Below are 23091 nucleotides of genomic sequence, written 5' to 3' on the forward strand. Positions count from 1 at the left end.
TTCTGCCTTGAACAGATAGGAAGCAGGGGGCATTGCAGCAAATCATCACTTCACCACCAGGAATGAAATGTTGATGGTGGCATTACTTCTTTGCTAGGAGGAATATGATTCTTATATTCTTGGCTTCTTCTTCGTCTTATGTAGGTTACACTCTGATCCACTGTTACATGCCTTCTTAATGCTCTGCACCTCACTATTTATTTATATTGGTCGCAAATTTGCATTGCATCCAGATTTTCTGTACACAGTGCATTTTACATATTTTGAATACTGATCTTCCTTCTTGTCCTTTTGCTCAACTCTGTTTCGTCGCTGAGCTGCTTATAGCCCCTGTGATCTCAAGTGACAGCCTGTAACCCCAATGCCTTTACTCCTCTGCTCTGTATCACTATTAAATTATTATTAAATATTTCATCATCAATAATAATTTGCTACTAATAAAAATCAATTTTAAAAAACTTACTAAAGCTAAACAAGACAAAAAAAGTTTAGACAAGCCAACACAAGTCTAAAGTAAACCTGGCAGGTATCTGTCTTGAGGTCTTGCAAAGCCCATACTGCATGCATCCCCTTCGTAGCATGTTTGCAGAGCAGCAGGGCTCCAGAATGGAAAAGGAACACCTTTACAGAAAAATGAAAATGAATTTGAGATTGAATCTGATCCTTACCACAGTATGACAAGTGTTCAGGGTGCAATGATTTAAAATATTGTGAACTGTGGAGGAAAAAAATGAAATGGGAATTTTCACATTAAATCAATATCAGGAATAACAAATGTTTTTACTCTGAACTGACATGGGTTTTTCATTTTGCTTGTCAAGAAAATGCAAGGCAACGATTGCAAATATTGAATGTGCTGTCATTCTTGAAGGAAAAGATTTGAGGTTTTGTTCGCCTAGTAAATTTTTACTTAAGTAATCCTTCTACACTTTACTCTTCCGAATGATGGTTCATCTGAATGAGAAAAATATTTATAATTTAACTATAAAATGAAAAATAAATTGGCTTGCCTAAAAAGTTGTTTGAACTACACTCTAATTAGCAAACACTTCAAGACTGACTTTCAAGGATGACAGTAAATATGGAGATATGAGTCCAACCTTCAGACACCTTGATCATTAATTTCTGACTAATTGTTCTCTTCTGCTGCATCACAGTTTTCATGTTGTTTGAGAACATGTCCTTACTTACTATGTGAGAATTATTCCAATTAATGTTGGCACAAGTGGTGGAGAAATCAGGGAGATACTTCTGGTCTTCTGTCAAATAATTTCTTTTCTTTGTCATGCAAGTTTTCCATAGATTCCATTGCATAGAGAATCCATTAATTACAGTTTTGTGGGCTTTTGATATTGCACCCAACAAAACAGAAAGGCACTAACTCCAATTTAAATACTGTATTCAATTCCAGCTGTCTCTAAATTCTCTCAAATTCTTCTGTATGGACAAGATGTAGCAAAAGGAGAAGAAATTTAAGTGTACAAGGGATTGGTGCAGCAGGTACAATAACTCAGTATTTAACTTAGAGAATTATTTTCCGTATTTTTATTACTGGTCATTGTTATAGATAAGATAATGACCTAGGTGAAATTCTATGTGACCCATTAGAGAAAATCTATTGATGTAAATAAGAAAAAGTGAGTATCTTACTTGATTTTTTTTCCTTGTATTAATTTTAAGTGCCAGATTAAAATTAGAGTAACTTCTCTATTGCAGATATACTTTCTTTACAAGTTAATTACAAGGTTTAATTGACTTATTTGCCTATGATTACCAAATGCTGTTATCAGTTCTGTATTCAACTTCTATTAGTTGAAAAATAATGAGTTAGTATTCACAGACACCAAAAATACTGATCTAAAAATTAGAAATAATTTAAAGGAGTGGTTTGTGCTTAAAAGGGAAAAGTGAAGACACTGATGAAGTCTTTTGTTTTAGAACACAGTAAAGCTGATTTTGTTAGCAGTAGTTATTCCAGGCAGTTTTGCAAGATTTTTAATAGTCTTATAAGAGTCTTAGACTTGTTTCAGTCTCGTTGGTGCAGTATGTCTGAGCTTCACTTTGTGCAGTCACTGTAGTGTTGAAAGAGCCAACTTCAAAGCCAACTCTCTGTTTCTCAGAAGTAGATGTAATAGCTAGCTCAATTAGAAAGAGAGAGAGCAAGAAGGAAAATGTCTTCTTCATACAGAATGAGGAAATCAATATTATTCACTGTTTCAATATGCAATTAATAACAGTTGTTTTCCTGGACAAAATGATGTTTGATAAACTTTTTAGACATTTTAAAGCTGTGCACATCTCAGCCAGGTAATATCATGATTAATCTCTTCCTCGTTCAGATTTTAAGATCAGCTTATCCTGATCTTATATCGCAACACCAACCTTAATGGTCACTGTTTTAGTCAGTATGCATACTTACCCTAATTATTATTAGGTTTTGGTACAATAGAGTAGAATAGAACACAACACCTTTATAATTTTAAATTTGAAATATTTGGACTAATTAATTGGCTTTTGACAAGATAATAAACAATTTCCACTGATATTGTAATTAACATGCTGCTTAATTTGAAAGTAAGACCCTGCAAGTAGGAGACTGTTGCAAGCTTGTGGAAGCTACCACAAGCAGACAGAAGTTAAGCTGGAGAGCACTGTGTCTGTTAGGGTATGTTACTCTAGATAGAAATAATCTTCTGAACTATCCCCTGTAGTTTGCAAGTGCTCAGCATTGCACTTAGACAAAATCAAAGCATATAAATCCAGCATTTGCAAAATCTGTCAGGTGCTTATATTTTGATTTTGAAAGTACCCAAGGTGTTTAAGCTTAGGCTTCTGCCTATGTGCAAGTAGTGTAGCTAGAAAGACAAGATGTATCCAGGATCATGAAAACATGCCTAATTCTCACCAGCAGTATGGTCCTTCATTTCCCAGCTACAAAATACATCCTTTGTTCAAGAGCATTCAACTTGTTGTCCTTTCCCTGAAGTTTGAGTGTTGTAACTTGAGTCCTATATGCAGAAGTATAAGGAGACACTTTGAACATTGGAGCGCAGATCTTCTCTCTCATGTACCAGACTCCTTGGGCTCTTGCTTTGCAGCCCCAGTTGCTTTCCTAGCCCCTTGCTGGAAATCTCCTCTTCCTGGGCTGCAGTAACATCAAGAGCTGCAACAGGAGCTTGATCTGTATCAGTATTACCCACCTGCTGCCTCAGTTACCCTGCTATTGCAGCTCTCCTTACAAGATGGATAACATGGCAGGAGAAAATAAAACCTCAGGAACTGATCTCCAAAAAAAATTTTGGAGAAGTTTTTAAATTAATATCTCTAAACCTAATTAATGTCTCTTCTTGAAGAGTGTGTGAAATCTGCTTTCTCAGCTCACAAAAGCTCTTTGTCTCATTGCCATGAAAGAAGTGGTTGTTATTTTAATTGAGTCTCAGTTACATATTTTGTATCAGTTTGTCCCAGTTCATCTCATATTTATAATCTTGTTTAAATAACACCAAGGTTAAAAGAATACCAATAGACATTTTTCCAAGGTTTTTAAGAAGATAAGGCATTCAATGACTTGATTACCCTGTCGCTAATAATACTTTCTTTAAGTAACTCTTCTTATCTTGGCAGCTTGCCTGTATGGTCTATTTTTTTTTCCTCTATGCCAGCTTCCATATAGAAAACAAGATGATTAAAAGTTGGTATTTCATGATAGTAAAACTCTAATAATAAATACTAATAAATAAATAATAATAAAATTCTAATAATAATAAAAACTAATATGTCACGATGAGCTGGTTCATTTGTAAGTATGTGTGTGCTGTTGTATTTAGCCTTATTGCACATGTCTAGATTGAGCTGAAAGAGTTGCTGCATTAAAACAGTACTCTTCAGATTAAGATAGTAGAAATTCTTTGAGGAAAAAAGGTTAATGCAGAGTGGGTCAATGTATTTGTGACTGAATCACAGACTGTAGCCAAAAAAAAAAAAAAAAAAAAAAAATAAATAAAAAATATTTTTTAAAAAAAAAAAAAAATATATATATATATATATATATATTCCACTTTTTTGATATGAAGTTTTCCAGTCCTCTGCATTGGGTAGCAGTGCTGTTTTCCTTTGTCAGAGAGGCTGAGGGTTTGCATTTACAGCACTGAGCTCTTTGATGTTTGTATTCACTTTTTCATGGAATCTTGTTTTACATTCAGTCCCAAATATGCCATTATCTTCTAAAAATGCATTTGCTTCTAGAAATCCTTCCTAACTTAGTTTCTTTCCAGTCTTCCTCATAGCTTCAGTAATCTGATCGGCTGTTCTTCTTTCAACTTTGTGTTTGTTCATGTGGTGTTTCTTTCCTAATGAGGTTTTAGAATAGCAAAGACAACAAGGTAGTTTCTTCTCATTCTGACCTTGTTTTTTTTTGGCTTTTTTTTTGCACTATCCTGTTACGGGGCAGACAGACTTGCTTTGGAGAGGAAAGCAGAAAGCAGAATGGCTGGCTTGTGGCTGGCAAGAGTGTTGCAGTGCTTTTGTAGAAACGGAGCAGTAAAAGAAAATACTTTCTTTGTGACCTCATGGCTGCAGTATGTCTTGTAAATGTGCTTTACAGTGGCAGTGTACTAAACCTGAGGACATTTTTCCTGGGTGTGTAAATCATTAACAAAACAATATTTGTGGTCAGTAGTCAGTTTACATTGTAAGTGATTTTTGCTTTTATCAGTGTGCAAAAGCATAAAACTGGTGAAGGTTCAAATTCAGTAGTGCCTCTTCCTTAGAAGCAAAAATTAAATCTGGAATTTTCTATCCTAAATATTTACAACATTCTGTATATATGTAGATATATATATATGTGATTATATGTGTGTATATATATATATGTATATTTTTTAGACAAGTCCAGCTGCTAAAAAGCAGCTTGTGCATGGAATCTGCTTAAAATAATCTTCTTTTCCTACTTCACCCTCCCCTCTTGGAGTTAGTCCACGCAGTCTCTGTATTTTCTTAGAGAAAATTTAAGCTGCTTTGTCCTCACCCTTGAGGGACTGTACAGTCTCAATCTAGTTACTTATACAACCCCTCCCTAACCTGTGGTTCCATTCTATACCTTTTTGTGAAGGTCATTGTTCTGTGCCTATTTCTATCAAATGTGTTAAGGTCAATGTAAACATTTTTATTTTCTCTTCCCTTCCTTAGTATAAGGGCATTTGAGGACAGGTTAGTGCTTGATCTGGCCAGGACATGCAGGGAAGACTTGAACACATACTACTAGTTTTGTGATATTCAGGATTACTTTTTTCACAGAGATTTTTTATGGCATAACCAGTCTCTTAATTCAACATTTCCAAAAGGAGTTCCATTTTACAGCAGTTCCTTCTGAAATTTCTTCCAAACTCCATTCTAATTGTGCTTACTAGCTTGATTCTTATTAATTTTTAAGACACGGTCCACAGGAATGCGTCTTAACCTGAAATGTGAAAAACAGCTTATAAAAATGCAGTGTTATACCAGTTATTTTTATCTGTAGCTTGTTTAACAACATCACGCAGTCCAAAAAATAGCTTCAGTTAACTTCATTTTAATCCTTAAAATCATCTAACTGTATATCAACTTATAAACAGAATGGAAGTAATGTAGTAAAGCAAATATTTTTGAAAATGAAAGTTAAAATTTAATTCAACTTTTTTTTATAATACAGGAAGCAGTATATTTGCCATACAAACTTTGATGGCAAGAGATCCTCCTTTGCTCCTTTTTTCTCTTGCTAGGCCTTCCTGATACATGGAAATAATGGTAATTTGATAACGTGAGAAAAATTCTGAAGTTATTATGACGTTTGTGGTGGGGATTTATCAATTCTTACTGGTTGTTTTTGTTTGTGCTTTTTGTTTGTTTTTTGGAGGTTTTTTTTTGTGTGTGTGTGTGTGTTGCAATTATTTCAGTGAAGTCGAAATTGCCTGCTTTACACTTACAGCTATATAACATTGCTGTTAGTAGAGAAATACTTGCATATTTACCTGAATGAGGGAAAGTGTCTGAAAAATGCTGGGTGATGCTACGTTTTCTTCTAGAGTCCTTAAAGAAAATGGAGAAAAATCAAGGCAGCAGAACTAAGACCAGACGTGCAGATTCAAAAATGCAGAATGTAGATACATCAAGAGAGGAATCATAAGGATGTACAGGAAGTAAAAGGACTGTATTTACTGTTTGAACATGTTAAGCTGTGGGGCAGATCTCTATAGCTGTGCTGAAACAGTCCTGGGACAGAAAGTTGTGAATTATATTAAAAGGTATGATCTATATATTTTTAATTCTGTTCTATTTGTGCCATTTGAGTGCAGCAGATGTGTTCAGACTCCCTACGTGAAACTGAAGCTGAAGCTGTGGTTTTGCATGTTGGTCAGTCCAAAAAGATTTTTTATTCAATCTGTAGGGTTGCCTTGAACATAGGAGTGTTCCCTGGATCATAAAGCTGTAGGCTGCATTTGTCAGCATCCACCAGCATCCCATAAGCAGGCCCTGTGTTACAGGGCAAGCAAAACTGTCAGTTCAGGCTAGGCAGACATGAAGAACACTAAGTTCCTATGTGCCTGGCAAGATCATGGAGCTGATACTCCTGAACGCGTTAATAATGAACATGAAAATAAAGACAAGGTGATAGGTGGTAACCAACATGGCTTTACCAAGGACAAGTCATGCCTGACAAACTTGTCGGCCTTTGATGGTGGAGTTACAGCATAAGTGGATAAAGGAAGAGAACCTGACATAGAATCATGGAATCACTCAGGTTGGAAAAGACCTTGAAGGTCATCGAGTCCAACCATGATCTACCTGGGCTTGTGCAAGGCATTTGTCCTTGCCCTAGTCACCAACTCGGGGGAAAATGGATTTGATGAATGGAGCAATCGTTGGATGAGGAATTGGCTGAATGGGTGCACTCAGAGAGTTGCAGTCAACAGCTCAACATCCAAGTGAAGACTGGTGACAAGTGGCATTCCTCAGAGATTGGTTTTGGGACTCTGCTATTTAACGTTTTTGTAGGCAACGTGGACAGTGGGACTGAGTGCACCCTCAGCAAGTTTGCAGTCAGTATCAACCTGAGTGGTGCAGTTGACATGTTAGAGGAAAGGGATGCCATCCTGACGGGCCTATAGAGGCTTGAGTGGTGGGTCCATGCAAACCTCATGAAGTTCAACAAGGCCAAGTGCAAGGTCCTGCACCTGGGCTGGGGCAATCCCAAGCACAGATACAGTTTGGGCAGAGAATGGCTTGAGAGCAGCCCTAAGAAGGATTTGGAAGTGTTGGTTGATGAAAGATTCAGTATGAGCCAGCAGTGTGCACTTGCAGCCCACAAGGCCACCTGTGTCCTGGGTTGGATCAAGAAAAGTGTGACCAGCATGTCGAGGACTGCCTCTCTACTGTGCTCTTGGGAGACCCCACCTGAAGTATTGCATTCAGTTCTAGGGCCCCCAGCACAAGAAGGACATGGAGCTGTTGAAACAGGTCCAGAAAAGGGCCATGAAAATGATCAGTGGGCTAGACCATTCCCTGTGAGGACAAACTTAGAAACATGGGGCTCTTCAGCCTGGAGAAGAGAAGACTCCAAAGGGACCTTATAGTGGCCTTCTAGTACTCAAAGGGGGCCTTTATGAAAGCTGAGGAGGGACTTTTTTTAAAGGCAGGTAGTGACAGGATGATGGGAAATGGTTTTAAACTGGAAGAGGGTAGATTTGAACTAGATATTAGGAAGTAGTTCTTTACTCTGAGGATGGTGAGACACTGGAACAGTTGCCCCATGAGGCTGTGGATGACCCCTGCTTAGGTCAGACTGAATGGTGCTTTGAGCAACCTGATCTAGAGGGAGGTGTCCCTGCCTATAGCAGGGGGTTGGAACTAGATGATATTAAAAGTCCCTTCCAACCCAAACCATTCTATGATTCTGTGATAGTGTACTGGGTCACTGTTCAGCAGTTAGGTGGAGGGAGGACTCAACTGCACCAAGGTACCAATTTGGTGTAGAACATAAATTAAATAGGTAATACTAGGTGAGTGTGTGAGATGACAATGATTATCTTTCTGTAGCATTAAAGAGAGTCTCTTAGAAATCAGAAAATACAAAGTCAGTTTTATAGGATTTTTTTTCAAATGAGATTTTTTTACTTCAGAACAATTTTTGGTTTCAATAGAATGGACTCTGAGCCCTTGCTGGTTTACCTATTAAGACAATGGACAAAGAATAAAATTTGGGATTTCATTTCTATTGTTTACATTCAAATAGAGGGAGGTTATTATTTTATCTAATGATCATTTTAATAAATTATGGTGCTACTGGTACCCTCCTGCTTTATCACGTCAGAATCATTCTGAACCAATTTCCAGATTGTTTCCACATACCAAGCATGGGTTTTTTTAAAACAAAAATGTTGCATTTTCTGTGATCTAGAAATTAGAATTCTAAGTCAGAGTGCAACTTTCTTTTTTCTCTCAAATATTCACAAGCTACTTATGTTCTGCAGGCATGTGGCATGCAAAATGGCACTGCTTTTGTTTTGCAAATAGAAAATCCATCAATGTCAGCAAAAATTAGTGTGCACCAAATAAGCATGTGCTACAAGCAAAAAAAAGTGAGAAAAGTGTATGAGGATCTCAGAATCTTTCTGTGGCTGAGTAAAGGCAGGGAGCTACCTTTTCTATACATATGAAAATCACTCCTTGAGGAAGTATGTAGGTCTGAAAGTAATGCCTCCTATGTATTTCCATAGAAACTACAGTGGATATGAAGAGCATAATAACACTGTTTCATATGGCAAATTCTCAGCTACAATACCTATTTTTCGACATAGTCACCACCATTAGCTGTGCGTTTTTACCAGCAGTGAGCAAGAGCCTATTTGTCATGCTCATAAAAATGTGCAGCAGCAGAGGTGGTCCACTGTTGCATAACAGCTGTGATGATGTAGTTGCTAGAAAAATGTTGCTTATGTCATCTGTCATACATTGGCCTGAACATGTGAAAGTCAGAAGGCACCAAATGCAGACTATACAGTGGCTGTCATAGGACAATCCAGCCAAGATTGGCATTGTACTCCATGGTATTCAAACTGATTTGGGGCCTGGCATTATCTTGCTGCAAGAGAAGGGTTTTTGTTTATCAGGCCTGACTCTGGAAGTTTGGTACTTCAGCTTTGTCAGCATCTCAATGTAGTGGTCAGAGCTGGTGGTTTGTGTTCTGCAAAATGCAGAAGGATCACTCCTTTCATAATCATGATGTGATCGGCTTTGTTCTTTCAAAGCTGTCCAGTTCAGGGAGATGCTAATGCAGTAAATTGTCTTTCATTCTGAAGTTGTAGGGATAAATGAGCATATGCAGAATATCTGTATCTCTGCGGAAAAGGCAATGATTTTAAAAGGAATGGACCAGTCATGAAAACACACAGCTGTTATAAAAATGAATTAAAAATTGATTTCCACCTGTAGTGATGTCTTTCATCTGAAACAAAAAGTAACTGTCTCAAATTAAAAACCTGATCTTGCAACTTTCAAGAAGTACTTTTTACATAAAAGGGAAATGTTCTTGAATTATTTCTTTCACGGGCAAAATTTAAGTAGGTTTTGGTCTAGCAGTGAGTTGGTAATCATTTTGTGTCCACATGTTCTCAAGCTATTTTTGAAGCATTCATGCCAAACACCCTGGGGGAGACTGATAATATAATTTCAGTCAAGATATAAAGTCCTTTTCTGAGCCTGTACTGAAATCACTAATTTCAAGACTTTCATTATCAGCCATATCTCTTGAGAGCAAGAGAGCCAACAAGGTAGTTTCCATTCTTTGCTGAGCTCCTGATAATGTTTACCCAGCCCCCTACTGAGGCCAGCATTGTATTTGAAGCAAAATAGGTTTCTAATTGTATCCATACAATGTATGTAGAGATTGTTGATTGAATGCACAGTGTAACAAAGGCCTTGCAGAGAGATATAGCTGGAGCTTTAAGCAGTCAGCAATGGCACAAAATTCAGCATGGGAAAATGCCTGGTTCTGCACGTGGGATGAAGAGTGCTGGACATTGCAGGCACAGCTGGAAGATGAGCGGCTGGAGAGCAGCTCAGTAGGAAGGGACCTACAGGTGCTGGGGAGAGATGAGCCAACAGTGTGCCCAGGCAGCCAAGAGGCAGACTGCCTTGTGATGTACACTGAACACAGCAGAGCTAGAAGAGGTGATTTTCCGTTGTACATAGAGTAGATGTGGGCTCACCTTGAATGTTGTGTGCAGTTCTCTGCTTCAAAAAGGATGTTAAGGTCTTTGAAGTAGCTCCAGGAGGGCAGCAAAGCTGTAAAAGAGCTGAAAAATGTGTCCTGTGAGGACACCTGGTCTGTCCAGTTTGGAGGAAGCTGAGAGGAGAGCTGGCTCTCTCTGCAGCTCTCTGAGGAGAGGAAGCAGGGGGATGTGGCTGGGTGATGGTGTGGCTGATGGCAGTATGGGAGTGGCACAGAATTGTGCCAGGGAAGGTTCAAACAGGATATTGGGAAGAACGTTTTTACTATGAGGGATTCCAAACCCTAAAACAGGCTTCCTAGGGGCGTGGTTGGTGACCCATGGCTGTCAGTGTTCAAGAGGCACTTGGGTAATGCCCTTGGTCACATTCTTTAACTTCTGTTTAGCCCTGAAGTGATCAGGCAGTTGGAGTTAGTAATCTGTGAAGGTCCCTTCCAACCAACACGTTTGTGTCAAAATACTACTTGCCACTCATTTCACACATATCTATTTTCAATATTTTGGTAATTTGTTTATGTCTTCTCACTGTTGCAGTTGCCAGTTTTCTGGGAGTTAACAGAAGTTGACCTTGTTTATATCACTCATTTCAGAAAAAAAAATCAAAATTTTTGTTTCGTGCTGAGAGGGCTATGAAGAAACAGCAGTAGCTGTCTTGAGTTCCTTTATATGATCTATGAGTATTTTGCTTGTAGAAATGTACATGTTCATATTAAGTTGCTGCTTACTGTTTTTTGTAGGTTAAGTGCCTTTTTCCCTTTTCCTCGACTGCTGGTACTTAGCCAACGTGAGTGAAGAAGTAAGTTTTTAGCTTAAGCAATTTTCACATGCTTCTGAGAATGAGAAAGGGTCACAGGCATCATAGCAGTCTAAATGAATGTGTAATTACTATGTCAGGAGCTCAATCTAAAATTCACACATGTACTCTAAGAGAGGAAAATTTTTGTAGTAAAACGGGAGAGTAACATAAAGATGATAGAGCAATAAACAGAAAGAGAAATACAGGTCTGCATCTTCCTGATGACGGCCTTCCAGTTTCTTTAAGGAGCTTAAGAAGATGAACCCAAACTCTTGCTGTAGTGCATGGTATGAGGACTAATATGACAAGCTTATATTGCAGTAAGAGAGGTTTGAACTGAATATAAAGGGGAATTTGTTCGCTGTGAGGTCATTCAAGCACTGCAACATGTTGCCCCAAGGAAGTGGTATGGTATTTGTCCTACCTAACCCCATCTCATCATTTGAGCAGGGCTTGGATTAAAGATCCTTTGAGTTCCCTTCCAACTTAAATTATTCTTTGGTTCTTTGCTGCTCTCCTCAACTGTTGTAGGAGACTCACAAAATTTACGTGTGCCTGCTTGGTCTTTCTACTTCTTTGTTTTTAAGGGATTGTTGTGGTTTTTTTTTCTTCTGTTTTTGTTGTTGCTGTTGTTGGTTGTGGGTGTAAGAGGGGAAGGGTCTGTTATTATACAGGCACATTATTTTTTTCTGTGTGCATCATTTCCTGAATTAATGATTTCTATGTGCATGTGACACTGTTACCTCCTCTTTTGCAATTCTTCATTTGCAGCATCCCAGATAAGAAGAACTTATTGTATCTGTCTGATCTTGTCTTGCAATAACATTTAACTGCTACTGTCATTTCACTTGCTGTAATCAATGCACAGGGGAGAATAGGTGCTTCATAAACAAGCGTTTCATAAACATAAACCTTGCAGATGTGTTTACTGCACAGTACATAACTCCAAATGTTCACATAACTTCATGAAATTGTAAATAAACCAGCTGTATTTGGTTTTCCACTTTCCTAACTTAAACAGCTGTTGTGTGTCTAGAGTTAAGGTCAACTAACTTGGCTTTCTAACTTACATTCAGGCAAACACCACTGTTTGTTCTTCCAGGCTGATTTTTGAACATTTCTTTTGAATGGAAAGTTAAAGAAAGATATGCTTCTGCATGTCTAATTTGAGAAACATGGATAGTTGACTAATTTCATTCTCTAAGGATGATGACTCTGCAAGCTCTTCTGTGCAAGCTTTTAAAATGTAATATGGAGCTTGTGAAATATCAATTATATTGCCAAGTAACTGATTTCTCTATAAAAATAATTGCAAAATGCATGTAGCTTTCATTCTTTTCCCTTACTACTTTCTTCTCTTCTTCCTCAGCCTTCCCTGCCTTCTACGTGCACACACACATGCACATGACAGGATGAAAGATTTTTCTTGTCCTGACTGCATCAGCTACTTTTTTCTTCTTCTACTCTTGATCTTCTTTATTTTCCCTCCATATCTTATTCTGTATCTGGAAAGACAACTACATCTGTTTTCTTTGCCATGATTACCTATGAATCTACATCTCCAAACTTTTGCCTTTGACTTTCATACAAACAAGGATATTGGCCTATCTTCCTATACATTTATTTGTGAATTTATCACTAAGAAAACCTAGACATGGCCTTAGACAGTTCTTGGTTACTCAGCCAAAACCTTTTCTTCTCAATATCTTTCTGAACTGCTGGGGAAGATGGAAACACACTGCTTGTGTTGCTGTTTTAAAATGCTCTCTTCTGATTAGATCTCTTCATTTATTTTATGTCAAGTAGCCGCTGAATAATAAACAGAAAACTTGGGCAAGATGGAAGAAAACCTCATTATTTCCTAACCAGGTATTCTGAACTCTGTTCTGTAGTCGTAGTCTCTTCTGCTTGTGTATTTTTAGAACCATAGAAGCCTTAGAGTTAGAATGGATCTTTAAAGGTCATCCAGTCCAACTCCCCTGAAATGAACCGGGACATCAGCATCTAGCTTGGGTTTTTTAGACCCTGATCCATTTTGACCTTAAAAGTCTTCAGGGACAGGGCATCCACCATATCTCTGGGCAGCTTGTTTCAGTGCCTCACTACCCTTTGTATATAAGGCTTTTTCCTTATATTCAATCTAAATCTAAATCTCTCCTCTTTTAGTTTGAAACCATTTTCCCTTGTACTGTCACCACAGACTGTTGAAGAGTCTGTCACCTTCCTTATTGTAGCTCCCCTTTAGATATTGAAAGGACCATATTGTTCTTACCAGAATGGAAATGAGGGATAGTGAACAGTTCCAGCTTGTATTATTCTATACCATAAAAAAATAGGAGGGCTGGGATTGAACTTCAGCAAGATAAGATGATAGTTCAGTATATGCCTCCTGGTTTATATATGAATGGCCAGGTATATTTTTATTCAAGGGAGGCAGTAGCATAGATTCCTCCTGTTTTATAAAGCCTACACCCTGTTTGCTCAGGTGGCTACCTATAAAATAGAACTTTACACTCAGAGTGGACGGAAACACTCAGCATGCCAGATACAGACTTCTCAGAAAATTAAAATCAAAATCACTCTAAAATTACAAAATAATCATTGGTGATTCTGCTTTCAATTTGCTTTACAAAGGAAGTGATGCTATTTGATCTCACAGTCTATAATCCCTATTACCTCCAATAATGCATTATCCTGTTGCTCAGTTTAAGTCACATTTAAACAGGATAGAGATCCCAAAGATAATGGAAAAATACAATTTTTGTGAAAATTGTTGAATGGAAGAGAGATATTCCAATTACACTGGAGCACAGTTGTGCAGAATTTCAGCAAGGCTACATTCCATTAGGCAAAAGCCAACTGTATAGTCAGCATGTACATGCTGGCCCACCAAACTACTCACATTGAATCTGCTCCATGAGCATGAGTTTAGCTGCAGCCTTTCTATCTGTTGGCCACTGAACTGTCATGGAGGATGTCAGGAAGAAGGAGGCTGGTATTACAGTGGCAAGGTAAACTAAATTCTTAGAAAATTATTAATTTCACTGCTCATGGAAGAATATGTGTTGTTTTTTTTCCCCTGCTTTAATAATAAGGTATTGCCACATTTTATGACTTAACTCCTTTTGACTCAGCATTGCAAAACCTTTTCTGAAAAAGCTTTTCTTCTCTTAGAATTACAGACGTTTTATTCATGGATGCAGCAGTGGTCAAGAAACTTTTGGTACATGTGAGGGAATAAAGGAGAAGTCTGTAGGCCACTCATCAGACCTTGGCACTGTTCAGCAAAGATGCAAAACAAAACTTGAAAATAACTTTGTTTCATACCAACTGTCTATGAGTCAAACCTCATCTCCTGGCTTGAGAAGGATGGAACAAAAATCATTACAAAATCCAGGATAATTATTCTCTTATTCTGTTGTGCCATCATCATAGCTGGCACAGAGCCCATCTCCCTAATTCACAGTGTCCTTAGTCAGGTACTCCACCCAGACTTCATAAGCTAATACTACTTTCATCATGTAAGTTGGAGGGTTTACTGGATTTTAATGTCAAACACTGTCATAAAATTAAAGCTGCAAGAAAAACACAGATCTTCACATTTTGTAGATGCTAAAAAGGATGAAGATTTATGTTTCTCAGTAATGTGAAGTGTGCCTTCATTCTGAGCTTTTTGTCAAGTGACAACCATTAGTGTTTTGGGATGTAGTTTCAGTGCAATTATTCAAAAAGAAACACCAGATATATAATTCTTGCTAGGGGTTACCAACCTGCATGATAATGGAGACATAGAAAAAAAATATCAAGAACTGATAGAGCCTTTATTTTCCATGAAGTTAGCCAAACACAAACAAATTAACTTTCTAAAGAATGACAGTTTGTTCCCAGGTTGAGAATTTATATGGCTTGTTTAATGGTTTGGCTGTAAAGTCAAAAATAAAGTGGTTTGTAAAGGAATTCAGTCATTGGCTGCTGGTCTTGTTATGAACATAGCTCCACTAAAAAAGGAATCAGAATTTGACTAATGGAAAAATATCATATAAAAGAAAGTAAAAAGAGATTCAGAATTAGAACCAGAATTTCCTGACCCTCAGTGCCAGTTCTTGTACATACTCACCAGTGGAAAATGAGCATAGTGGAGCTCCAGCACAAGATTTTTTTCAGAACTGGCCTCCTAATCTCTCTCAATAGATGGAATTAGTAATATATTATTGCTTTGTTTGTGGAGTGTTGTTCTGAAGGGTCTTAAGGAAGAAGTGTCTGATGTGCTCTATCCACTTAACTAAACATGATGCTGGGCAACCTGCTCTAGTTGACCGTGCTTTGAGCAGTGGTGTTGGACCAGATAATCTCCAGAGGTCCCACCCAGCCTCATCTATTCTGTCATTCTTTTGTTTTGTTTCTTTTTGTTTTGTCTTTAATTACAACTATACTGCCACTAGCAATATTTTTGCTTATGAATGTTACCTTCAGTCTTAAATGCTCTATGTTTCTTGGAAACCTCAACAGGGAAATTATAACTCTGGTCAAAAAAGATACACATCTAAATAAGATTTAGTGTATACCTGTTTTGCAGGTGATGAAGAGATGCCCAAAAGCAAAGACTAAGCTGTTGCTGAGACTGAAACAGCACTCTGGAATGGAGTTCTCTCTTTCACCAGCAGAACATAGCTTTACCCTACTTCTGTCTTTTAAATCTCTTGGATGCTACCAAGAAGGCTTGTTGTCCTCCATCCTTTTCCATCCATGAAATTTATTTCCTTCTCCAGTTCATGGATTTTTACTCCAGAATCAGCATTTTCCCTATAGAAAATAAATATAGTTTTAGCTCTCAGCAGCAGCAAGCTCACATCTCAGAGCTTAGTTTTAGAGCCTTTGAGGCACTGAGATTCTTACCAATTTCATTTGTAAACTTGTAGAAACTACTTCAATTATCAGCTCCCACCTGTTTTACTGAGTATTTTTTAAGATAATGGTGTTAGCAGCACTAACAGTGCCTCTTTCTGATTGTTTACATATACAATAGAGCATTTAGTCTGTAAGCTAGAGCATTTCTCCTGTCAGATACCAAAACCACAATACCTTTCTTACTAGATTTAGCTTCTTGTAATGGATCATTTATGCATAATTACTAAATTCACTGTCTGGCAAAAAATGCATACACTAAGTGAAATAAAACTGGTTTTCTATCAGAGTTTTTATTAGTGAATTAAATTCCGTTAGAAAACTGACCTTGAGAAGCTGCTACCATGTATTCTTATTCCTGGAGGGAAATGCTTGCTTCCTGAAGAACTTGAACAAAGATTGTGTCAGGAAAGCAATTAATTTGTAAAGCTTTTCAGTAATTCATGTCCATGTTCCTGCTATATTTAGGACTCACCTAATATTGTATGTTTTACTTGTAGCAGTTAATATTTTGTAGGTATTATGTGAAAAAAATCTTTAGATGCTGTGATACTTAGAATTACAAAACAATCTAAATAAAACAGTGTATATTTTTTCCAATACATTTTTTCCAGATAAGGTTGGTAGATCTAAGTGAATAAGTTCAGATCACTATCAGCAGGATTCTAAAAGAGTAAAGATGTTAATATGGACTGTGTAGTCAAGGACTAAGGCCATGTATTTGGTTGCTGAGCTGTGTGGGTTATGAACATATAATTCCTAGAATGTTCGGTAGTAACTCCAAAATACAAATCTGGCTAGGCTGTGAAATTCTCATTAGAATGAGTTACTTTTAACAAAGTGAAAATATTACATATAGAGCATGGAAAGAAATACAGTGTCACGTGTGAAAGTCCATCGCACAGAGAAACAGAATCAAGAGTGATTTATGAAAAACAGTTGACTTTAGTGTCATTTTCCTCAATAGGAGAGTCATGTCTTTGGCACATAAAGGATCTTAAGATTGCTTTTTCTTTCATCTGACTATTTTCAATTGTTCATGAATAAATAATTGATACATAACAGACCTTTAATACTATGCTCAAAGAAAATGTAGATGTTCATTAAGTCTCACAAACAATCTGCTCAAATTTTGATTCTGTAAAATGAATCACAGTTTTTGTTTATGTTTTTGAATGTTGTAAGTTATTTGAAGGTGATGTGAGATTAAGAACTAAAAAGAAAAGGAGCAAGCTTAGGTTAATAAACATTCATCTAAGAATAAATGTTTGCATAGCAGCATAGCAGCGTGTATACATGTTTGTTTGGAGGTTGTCTATTTGTGTATCCTACTGCATAGATATATTTGTGAAACTATTCTAGGCATACTCAGGGATAAAGTAAGCAGTTTTGCTTAAATCAGAGGTTTTGAAAACTGAAAAAGAGATGGTGGCTTTTTCCTTTCAGGTGCTTCTGTGCATGTTGAAGTATTTTGAAGTACCAATTCCACTTTTAAAAGAATGGATTTTGTTTGAGCTTTTATAGAATTGGACAATTAAAATAGAGTTGGAAACTGAAGTAGTGGAGTAGTCTTTGAAATGCAGTGCCCATCAGCAACAGATCCATTGTGCTAATGCTTCACTAGAAGAGGTCTGTACTAGAAATCTCTATTAAAAACCTTCCCTGTTGGTTTAGTTTTCATATCAAAGATAAAACACAGGCTTTTTAAAGTGAGCAATTATTCTGTGCTTCCTTAACCTTAACCAGTATCAGGATGTTGTTTATCTCTTGACAGTGCAACATTCTGACTGCACTTACATTTTCTTTAGGACAGTAATATACCCAGAGGAAGGGTTAATGGATGTGTGTTCAGATCTGTATGCCAGTGGCTCTCAGTCTGTGATTCTTAATACCTGTCCTAAGTAGCTTACAATATAGCCCAGAAAAGAGAGTGAGACTTGCATCTGCTATTTCATTGGCAGTAGAAGTCTGAAAGAGTTCAAGAACAGAGCAGAGGTGACTGCTGAAGCAAATATGTTCTTAGTGTGTTTCATTCCACAGCATTTAACTGTGAAGAACAAATCTGTGTTACTAGTAGTTTTCTGTACCTCTCAACATGCTTCAGAAAAGACAGCCATGTAAATGAGAGGTAGGATAGTAAATGTTTACAAGTAGATGGGACTTTGAAAGTGTAGTAAAAATCAGTTTGAATAACTCCAAACAAACAAAAAAAAAAATTAAAAAAGGAAAGAAAAGGAAGACAGAGAGGCAGTATACTGAAAAGCTCTTTGTAATCCAGTGGGCTCCTGTGACTCACTTGTCGTATTTCTAAAACGTTTGTTTACATCTAAGGGTTTCTAAATATCTGAATTGCCCATCCATACTGTCTGTAACTAATTTACTCTTTTAAGGTCCCAGTGCTATTTGCACTGTTTTGGAAGACCACCTTGAGTCAGTGCTCTAAAATTGTTCTTCATCCAGGTAAACAGTTCACAAGCTGACTGTCCTGTGCTCTCTGAGCAGCACTTGGGACAAAACTCAAGTCAGGAGGAAGGGAAGGGGCCAGGAGACTCTCGATCTGCTGGCTGGTTCTTAGGATTTCTGTGTACTTGAGCTGCTTTGGTCCGTGTTGGTTTCAGCACTGAGACTCTAAGTATTGGCAGGCTTGTTATAGACATAGCCATCCTTTTCAAAGGCACTCTGAAGGCCCCACCATTTTCGAATGGAGGAAAAAGAGACAGAGATCTGACTGTTCCTTTAAACAGTTTGTACTGTATTTGGAAGTGTAGTGTAAGTGGCAAACAGTATATTCAATTTAGTTTCAAGATCAAATGAAAAGAGCAGTTTAAAACATGGCTATGTTATTCTTTAACAATTTTTCCATTTACATTGTATAAAATATGCCTCTGAGTAGGACACACAGCCAGGAAGATGCAGGCACATGACCGTAAAAGGCATCACTGAAAATGCAACATGGAAAGAGGCAGGTAACAATAATGATGGAAGGTAAGGATCCAAGTTTCAATAAAAATGACTTTTATATCAAGTGAAAAGGTCAGACTTTATGTAAGCAAGGATTTAAGAGCCTGTGCTGTGTTATTACCTAAAGTAAAACCAACAGTTACAGCTTTTTTTTTTCAGCCTGGCATTTCTTTGTGCTTAAATGTCAGCATAAGGTTTTTATTTCAGGGATTATGGAAGCAATGTTGTGGGTTAAACACAAAATGAACATTATTAACAACTGAAATATGATTGGGCAATTATAATTGGGTAGTTAAAACTGATTGTAATGGGATATAAAACAAAATGGACTCACATTAATTACAGGGACTAATGGTTGATTTCGTGGTCTAAATTACCATGCTTAAAATCATTTCAGCTGTTAGTAAAATGTAAGAGCTTAATGCAGTTTACCATGAAGTCCACCATATCAAGGGAAAGCATGAAGGCTCTTGATGCTTATGCCTTTACTTTGATTCCACGCAAATATCAAATACTTATAAAAGAAACATCATTGATGTGTAAGATTTATAACCTTTGTACTTTTTTCTTTTCCTGACATTTTTGTGAGATTGCTTTTGTCCAAATTAAGCATGTGGATCTGACAATCTGTTGTGTTGGTGGACGACAGGTTGGCCACGAGCCAGCAGTGTGCCCTTGTGGCCAAAAAGGCCAATGGCATCCTGGGGTGCATTAAAAAGAGCATGGCCAGCAGGTCGAGGGTGGTGATCCTCCCCCTCTACTCTGCCCTGGTAAGGCCTCATCTGGAGTACTGCGTCCAGTGCTGGGCTCCCAAGTACAAAAAAGACAGGGATCTCTTGGAAAGAGTCCAGCGGAGGGCCACAAAGATGGTGAAGGGCCTGGAGCATCTCTGCTATGAAGAAAGGCCGAGTGAACTGGGTCTGTTCAGCCTTGAGAAAAGAAGACTGAGAGGGACCTGATCCAGGTCTATAAATATCTGAGGTGTGGGGGGCAGAATGGCGAGGCCGGACTCTTTTCAGTGGTGAGTGGAGACAGGACAAGGGGAAATGGCCGGAAACTGCAGCATAGGAAGTTCTGCACAAATGTGTGAAGGAACTTCTTTGCAGTGAGGTGACAGAGCACTGGAACAGGCTGCCCAGGGAGGTGGTGGAGTCTCCTTCTCTGGAGATGTTCCAGTCCTGCCTGGATGCCTACCTGTGCGACCTGCTGTAGGGAACCTGCTTTGGCAGGGGGGTTGGACTCGATGATCTCTGGAGGTCCCTTCCAACCCCTACAATTCTGTGATTCTGTGATTCTGTGACATTTTGAACACTTCGGTATAAAAAGTCATCTTTGTCTACATACAGCTAGCAAAACTTTTGAATTTCAGATAGTTCTCATCGATGTGAAAAATCACTTTGCTTGCAGGCAGCTCTGGAGTGACCTCTCCAATACCCCATGCTTTTATCATGTTAGGGAAGTACACTACTTTAAATGGGGAGAATTCCAGTGTTGTCTCCAAGGTGAAATCATGATCCTGTATATTATTATACATAATAAATTATGAGTCCATTCTGAGACTGAGAGCAAAGGAAAAATGTCACAGTCAGTGAACACAGGTTCTACACAGTGAATCAAGAACACTTACTGAAAAAAAAACCAAAAAACACAGATTGTAGTGTAATGCATTGATACATGCTATAACCAGAACTTCTCCTTTTCAGTTGGAGATTTGTTTTATAACCAAAACAGGAACATGCAGAAGAAAAGTGCTAGAATATGTTTTACTTCGGTATAATATGTATTTTTTTATACAGTGAAAGCTTTTCTTCTGCAAGTTCTGCTTAGTAAATTTTTCTCATTGTTTAACCAAGGAATGTGCTACCTCCAGAAGGGAGTCAGACGAACTGAAACATTCATGTTCAGTGTAATTGGACATATTTGTTCTTACAGCAGAGGTAAGGGAGAGGCATTCTTATGCTCTTAGTTTGTTAAAGCTAAACACTACCCACAGTCTGAAACCTAATATTCCATACTAATGTGTGCCTGTGAAGCCATCTGCTCACCTTTGCTGCACGAGCATCTCTGTCTCTGCAAAATGAATTTCTTCAATTCCTTTCTTAACACATTTCATTTACCCCTCAGGTATGCACATGTCACCTGTTAGAAATACATTCATCAATAGGTGACACAATGCTGTCCTCACAGTTTGTAAGGAGAACAAGTGAGTTAATGAATGAATGGGTTAATGAATGAATACATTAATAAATTTACCTTTAACCTTTGGAGATTGCAGTGTAAGTTTTAATTCTGTAAACAAGTGCATAAAAGCCTCACAGTTTACAGCCTCAGGGTCACTTCCTTATACATGCAAAACAAAAGAAAAATCCAAAACACAGTTCACCATGACTGAGAATCTGCTAGGAATTACGGCCTGGGATGAAGATAGGGGGTAGATCAGGTCAGTGCTATACTCATATATACTCAGTTTATATATTCACCATGGAGAAATTAGAAAATAAGGGAAATTCTTGCTGCTAATTAAAGAGGGAATGCAGTTCCTTCAGAAATGCGTTTGTAGATGTTACAATTTTAGTCTGTTTTCCTCATGAAGCTGTAATTAAAGATACTTTTGCTACAAAATGTGGCATTCTGGAGTGCTGTGATATAGAAGCATTGATATTTTTACTGGTTGAGCCTCTGGAAAATCTAGAGTGATTTGTACATTTGGCTTTCTGCACACACTCTCCATCAGGAAGCTGTGTGGTTTCTACAAACAGTAGAGCTTATCATCACTCATTTAAAGATCTGCAGAAAACATTTATTGTAAAATGTGTTAAACTCTAGGTTACTTAGGATTTAGTATCTACAAAATATATCTGCAAAGTGTTACCAAGTTTAGAGCTGGGAGGGATATCCCTGCATACCTACATGTTTCTGTACTAAAGGACATAGAATGCCTTAGGTCAGAAGTGCTAAAAAAGAAATTATTTAAAGCTCAGGAAAATGAAAATTGAAGAGTAAATATTGTTTCATTCAGCTCATGTCTGTCAGCTTTTACTCTCCAATAATTGTATTTTTTCCACTCCATTGCAGATTACCAGAATAATATGGCTTAATTCTCTTAGCAAACCTGTGTGCCATTTCAACTGTGCATGGCATCGATAGCCATTAGCATGCTCTTCTATCAGGTTCAAAGTTTGCTGAACATGTTCAAGAAATGTTCTAAATCACAAATTCACAAATCATAGAAAATTGAATATTTTGATTGGAGGAGCAATTTTTCATAGTTGCATTTTTTATTGAGTAACTCTAGAGTCTCTTAAGCAGCACAAGTTTAAGCGTACAGCGTGTACTGGGAAAAAAAAAACAAAAAAGCAGGCACTGTCATGACGTCTTACAGAATCTCTTGAAAGAGAGAGAACATTGCAACAGAAGAAAGTTATTTGTCCAATAGTTTTCTCTGCTGCTGTTGTTAATTATTGAGAGCATTTGTGATTGAAGAACATTTTTTCCTCTGTAACCAAGTTCTTTCTGTTGCACTCTTACCACAGTCATAAAGCTTTGAAAAGAGACCTTAGACACAGGCTCAGCCACAACGGGCCATTTCAGTGGCAGAGAATAAAGAAACTGTTCTAGAGATAAGGTCACAGCTTTCTTCAGCATTAGCAGATTGATGCAGGCATGAGGATTCTGAGATTTTTCTCTTACACCCAACCCCATCACTTGTGTTCACCTAGAAAAAGCTGTTTAGGGATAGCATCCAGTTGTAGAAACATTGAAAACCAAAGGGAATATTAGAATGCATGTTTTATACTTCACTGCTCAGTGCCATCTTCGGCTCTGTCTTTCTTCTTTGTGTGTTTCCCTCTAATCCACTCCATAAATCATTCATGTTGTTCTCCATTACTATGTTCTCTTTACTACTTTTAAAACTCTGTTACTTTGCTTCCTTTATTTCTGGTCATTCCAGCCTATCTACCATCAACTTCTCTTTGCCAATATCTTCCACCAGTACTGTGAAGATAGTAAGAGAACACTTGCTAGTGCAATGCTTGTAGAAATTCTGTGTATAATTGAGGACTGTCAGAAATTTTTCATCACATTTCCATTGCCCCCAAATGAGTTGTTGAGAAACTGAAATTATTTGCATACTGGCTTAGATTTCAGAAAATCTTCTACTGG

General features: G+C 37.7%; 1 protein-coding gene across 20 annotated transcripts in view; it reads left to right on the top strand.

The window, feature by feature from the left end:
* PRLR (prolactin receptor) overlaps window positions 1-23091 on the top strand; it is a 194013-nt gene that overhangs the window by 133911 nt on the left and 37011 nt on the right. For 14 of the 20 annotated variants that reach the window (XM_042825635.1, XM_042825633.1, XM_042825641.1 and 11 more), the window contains one exon: window positions 11003-11061. The exons of 3 other annotated variants lie outside the window; for them this stretch is intronic. The gene's annotated coding sequence lies outside the window, so the exon portion shown is untranslated. Of the gene's footprint in view, window positions 1-11002; window positions 11062-12867; window positions 12931-18859; window positions 18952-21269; window positions 21368-23091 lie in introns of those variants that run through there. 3 more of the 20 variants (XM_042825638.1, XM_042825639.1, XM_042825652.1) reach the window with 3 other exon arrangements.

The sequence above is a fragment of the Centrocercus urophasianus genome, unplaced genomic scaffold (genome assembly GCF_019232065.1).
Source record: "Centrocercus urophasianus isolate 14NV4802_14NV808 unplaced genomic scaffold, USGS_Curo_1.0 seq_25, whole genome shotgun sequence".
Taxonomy (NCBI): Eukaryota; Metazoa; Chordata; class Aves; order Galliformes; family Phasianidae; genus Centrocercus; species Centrocercus urophasianus.